Below are 6056 nucleotides of genomic sequence, written 5' to 3' on the forward strand. Positions count from 1 at the left end.
TTTCTACGATTTTCATTGCTTAAATAGTTAACAGTTGTACAAGTATTTAGCTAGGTCCCAAAAGATGTATTTATGCTTACAAGTGAGGAACAACCTCAGGCAAAGAAGTTTGAAAATGTTGCACTTACCACTCCATGCCTCATTTTCATCCTCCTAAAAATGTTAAAATTTACTGTACTAGGTTGTTATGAGGCCCAGGACCCACTGAGAGAAATAGGGTTTCTACTCAACCTTGCCAGGAACTGAGATAGATCCTTCATGAGATAAAACATTTGCAAAGCATCACATGGTGTTTTATGATGCTTTATTAAATGTCACTTTCTGTGAGTTCTATTAAATATATGATTAGAACAGTGTTTATTATATGAAAGCATGGTATTTTGTTACTCATTCAAGAATTGCTCCTCTTTCGTCATCTGTAAATGCCCTGAAGAGTTGCAAGGGGGGATGGGACATGGCTCCAGCTAAGCCAAAGAAACAGAGATGAAAACAAACAGGTTTAAATCTTGTGGCAGCTTTAACATGCTTATCTTCTGTCTGCTGTTATTGATCTCTTTTAGGATGGAAATCAGGCTGTGAATATGACTTACAAGGTGGCAAAGATTTTGCACTTTATTGTTTCGGCTTGGGATTCAGCCTCCATTGGACCTGAAAGGGCAATTCTTCTGAGGATATGTGTGATTCGAGGCAATTTGTTCACCAAGTGAAGAAGAAGAGAGTGGTAGCAGCCACAAGGGAAAGCAGGAAAAGAAAATACAACAGGACAGATCAGAGACATGGAGATGTTTGGATAATAAGGCCCCCATATATGGGAAGTGGAGTGCAACCCCACAGAAACCTGAGGAATGCCGCAGGGCTCAGTTCTGACAAATACCAATGACACTTTCCATCACAGAACAAGGGGTTATGTAAATACTTCTTTAGACATTATCACAGTTATAATGTTTAGTCTATTCTATTGAAAGTTAAGCATAAAGATCTTGATCCAAAGGCCTCTTTGCATTTAGTTGCACCACTTCAGCTTCCTTCTTGTGGCTGTTCCCCAAACTAAGGATGAGCCACTGATACTAAATATAGTTACATTTGCATTGTGCTGCATGCTTAGAGAGGATGTTCATACAGTTGTTTGAAAGAAAAATACAGAGTATTTGCCTTAGTTTCTAAGATACACTCTCCAGAATGTGGCTTTCCGAGGAGTCTGAGAAAGCAGGTTAATTCATTTCCAAACTGTGAATCAAATTTCAGCTTCCAAGAGTTTGCACCTTTATCTCATCCCTTCCCCAAGTCACATTCTGAGTCTCATTATTTTAGGGCCCTGAATTAGAATGTGCAAGCTGTTGAAAGAAAAAATGTACACAGAGAAGTGCTGATGGGCCTGCTGGGTTACGTAATTATTTTATTAATTACCAAAAATAATCAAAAAATAATTGGAGTTCTTTGCCATATCATGCAGTGACGTTCCTGGCATAGAACAGGATTTATGAGCACAAGAGCCTTTTTTGGAACAGTGGTTGCTGGTTTATCAGTGTCCAAGAGCTTCACCAAACTGCTCAGCAAAGCTCTCAAGCTAGCTCAACGGCTCCACAGGAAACAGTATCAAATCAAAGCATTAGACTGGCATCAAAACAGAGCAATAGAAACTGCTTTGAGGTTCCTGTGGTTCATGAGTGTTCCCAGTAAGCTCTGAAAGTCCCTCATATTTTTACACCACTCTCTGAACTCCTTTGAGGAATACGGGCCTTTTTGTCAGATCCCACCAATGGCCCAGCAACCACTCCTATTCTTTATGAAAGGAAACACCTTCTGAATTTGTTAGCCCTGTCAGAATTCACTCCTCATGAACAAGGTTCTCCTGGTGCAAAGAAAAGGAAGAAAAAGGGTTTGGCAAAATATTTAATGAGCTTTCCATTCAAGTGCTCTAGGGGGAGTAGGACAATGCTGTTTACTCTCATGCACCTCAGAAATCAAGTCGTTTATCCAAAACCAGAGACTGTCACAGGAAAAACAATGATTTCTAGCCTTGGAGGATTTGAGTGATATTTGGAAGAAAATCTTCCAAAACAGGCATGGTTGCTTTCAGAAAGAAAAGATCTGTGAGATTGGCACTCCAAGTGACATAGATTTATATTTCTTTCGAGATAATGTACATTGCAGTACAGAGATGCATAAGGTAGTTTGGAGAGATATAGCTCAGGTACTGGAAAGGGTACAGGTATATTAGGACATGATGCCTTGCAGGCTGCTCCTCAGCTTCTTCAGGGTTAGTTCAGGGATTCCTGCACAGCTCTGACTTGTGTGGTATAGACAGAACCAGTAATTACAAGGAACAAGGGTGGCCTTCAAGCACAGAATTAATTTAAACTTCTCTATTACCAGGAAAGCAACATATGCCAGTGATTTTTATTGCCAAGAAGTTAAGAAAAATAAAACATGGGACTACCTACTTCCCTCTTAAAATAGCCTGTTATCTCTATTACTTCTTTTCTTTCTCTTTCTTTTTTTTCCTGTTCCAGCCTTGACTGTTTATGCTCTCTCACCTATTTGGGATTTTAAGAGCTCATGAATATATCTCCTTTTCTCTACAGCAAAAGTGGATAATAAACTCTCCGGTTATGTGGCAGAAGGAAGTCCATAATATCCAGAACAAAGCTGGATTAAAACATAAGGTCTTGGAGCTTATATCACACCACTGAGGTGTGATATAAGTCATTAAACAGACTGCCTCAGACCCATATGTTTATAAAGAAGAGCTTTGTATGTGAATTGAGTGCAAGTGCTGATGTGATACCTGTGTAACACTGTAGTCACCCTGACACAATATTTGTATCTATCTCATGTGAGCTGCCACATGCATCTCAACCTGATCTTAAACGGTTATTACTGTGGGTTACCACTCCCTTCAAAAAAGGACTTCAAGAGCAGTTCTTCCCCCTCCAGCACTGATATGGTAAGAACAGAAAAGAACCCTGTTTTTTTCACCTCCCATCTCTTACCCCTTTCCTTGCTGGAGAGTGATGTAGCCATCCTAGGCAAGAATATGTCTGATTCTACACTGAGACTGAGCTATCAGCCACACACAAGCTCTGTCTGGCTAGAAGAGTCTGTCACATCCAGGCAGGTAATGAGCTAGTTCCAGGCTTCATTTCTGAATTTGATATTTTCTGATTTACAGTTAAAAAGTTTTACTTTGAATTGTCTTTTTTTCACATATGGAATGTGCAAGAAGAGTCCTCCACTCCTGTCTTTCTGTATGATGTGCTGTACCCTTCGCTATGTCTTGGCTGAACTACAGAAACGTAGTCTATAAGCAGATCATGAAGGTTTTGGAGCTTGTGAAACTATAGCTAATACAGGCTTCTGCAGGGCAACTAACTCCACAGCAATACATTTTACCATGAGTGTATTGCAACTATATTCCTCTCCCGTGCTGGCTTCCAAAGGTGTGATCCCAAACTAAAAACAATTCAGGGCAATACTGGAGCATGTGAGAGGCTCCAGAGTTTCTGAGGCTGAACCTCAGCAAGCAGAGAGTAGAGGAAAAGCAGCTATCAGCTGAGCCAACCGGGGCCAGCACAGTACCTGGGAAACAGGGCAGCAGGAGCAGGAGGCCATTCTGAGGGTCAGTTTGGGAACCAGCTGTGATTACAACTGCCAGTGGCACCAAATTCAGACGAGCTTCCAGCAAAGTCTCAAAGGCTTTCCAATCAAGTCTAAACTTGACTCCTATCTGTGGCCTGGGCCCAGGATATCTGAAAGGCTACACTCGGGGATGAAGATCTTAGCTGATAACTATAGCACTTTCTAGAATAAGGGTAATCTTGTGTGTATAAGCAAGAATACTTTTTCACAGAATGAACTGAGTCTCTAGAGTGCTTTCCCACAAGCACTAAGGATAATAAAAAAAACTTTACTATCTCCGTTAGGCACAAGGTATGTTTCTTTGACCTTGTTTTCTTTGACATAAACCCATTGCGCATTTGGGTGTGTGTCTGTGCATTTATGTATGTTCAAATGTACCATGCAAACTTCTTTCCTAGAGACAAACTGACAACAAGCATACGACAGATGTAAGACACTTTGCTTAGCATGTTACTGGGATATATGCAATATAAGAACAGAAGAGAAAAGAACAGCAGGGAAGAGAGCTCTTCCACCATTCTAAGAAGATTTGGCTTTGTCTTCATTTTGTTGCTACTGTTTTTGTAATGTAGAATACATGGCAACCACCTCAATTGGGCTATAGCCTAGTATTGCTGATATTTTAACTTTAAGCCAAAACATCACACAGTTAAAATCTTAAAGAGAAAAAAAAAATGTTAAGACTGCAGATCTCTGTGCTGTCCTTTTTACATTTTTTTTCAGACGTTGGCTCTGCTGCATGCAAAGATAAAAGTTTCCTGCTCTGTCTCATTAGCATGATTTTACTACAGACCTGTACACGCAGAATACCAGCTTGTGCCTCAGCTGTTCATCAGAAGCTGCTGACAATGATAAACAGGAAGGTTTTATCTGACTGAAAAGATTTTCTAGGCTGATTGTATCTCCAGCATTCCTCAAACCACAATTTCAATACGGAAAAACATTCAGGCCACTGTGATGGGAGACAATGACACTCATTTGAAAGGAGGTTTGGAAACAAATTTGCTGACAAATGCTTTGGATGAAGGTTGTAGAGGGAAGTATGCTATCAAACATATGACTTGTTAATTTGGATCTGAGGTAAGAGGGTTCAGATTCATCATTTACTCCAGTAAACCCATTACAAGACTTAATCTGAAGATTTTGACATATTTCCAAAACAAATATGCTAAGGCACGTTCAATAAGGTGTATGTACTAGATAATGAAGAGAGTAGTCACCATACTTGAAGGTGTTCTTGTCTATCTAGGTTAATAACCTTTTCCTGGCAGTGTCCCTTCTGATGCAGCATGATTCAGAGCTGAATCATGCCAAACAAATGGTAAGTGGCTTTATCATCACAGAGCAGACTTAACAAATCCTTAGTGCTTACTATTGGCAGACACCCTGGTTTTGAGCCCTACAGTGCAAAACATGAGGTATTATGTCTCCAGTAGAACTTGGGCTTCTTCATTAAACATCATGTGGATGTTTATGGTTTGCTTTTTCCTCTGAAGACCATAGCAGAGACCCCATACTCTTCAACACAGGATTTCTCTTTGCTTGTAACAGTGAATTAGACAGAAACTTTTTCCACGCTGGGCTGCTTATGAGAGAAACGATAAGCCCAATAGTGTTTGTTACTAGCTGGCACTTAACTACGATGTACATATTTAGCCTTTTTAATCTTTCCTTGTAAACCAGTTTCCCAAGCCATGTAATAAATTCTGTCCCTCTTTTCTGACTCTCTTCAGTTTCTACTGTTTCCACCTGATACTAAGGTAGCAAAAGGAATATGCTGTCTTGGCTGCCACACACATCATTAGGAAAAAAACAACAAATGACAGAAGTACAAAGATATAGATCATTGACTATGCAGGTGAGCAACAAAAAATCAAATATTTATTTACAAAAATACAGGGTGCAGAAATTAAATAGTATTGTAAATGCTTTAAAACCTACAAAATAGTGAAGAATACTCTGCATGTAACATTTTTCTCCCCTATCCTTTTTTTTCTAAGGCATGATCACATAATAACCGAGCTTTAAAAAACAGCATGGTCATCTTAAGATCAACCCACCAGTTTGAGATCATTAATTTTATTATTGCATATTATTATATATACTATATTGCATTGCATCTCATTTACAACATGCGCTACCCCCTTACTTTAATATATATTTATACATAGAGGCTCTCTAAGGTGTCAGTGAACGTGTGAAAGAGCGACGCATACGAACAGGCGGGATGATTACGACTTAAAACAACAAGCGTTCAGAGCAGACCTGCATCCACGCCTTGCTATGTACACCGATACCTACAGACGTCCTTTTAGGACTCCGGGGAATTCGTACCGCACCGCCAGGACTACAAGGATATTTAATCGTCTACCAGCAATTTAATTGGCATAACAACAGAAGTTCTCGATAACGAACTT

The sequence above is a fragment of the Dromaius novaehollandiae genome, chromosome 3, assembly GCF_036370855.1.
Source record: "Dromaius novaehollandiae isolate bDroNov1 chromosome 3, bDroNov1.hap1, whole genome shotgun sequence".
Classification (NCBI taxonomy): domain Eukaryota; kingdom Metazoa; phylum Chordata; class Aves; order Casuariiformes; family Dromaiidae; genus Dromaius; species Dromaius novaehollandiae.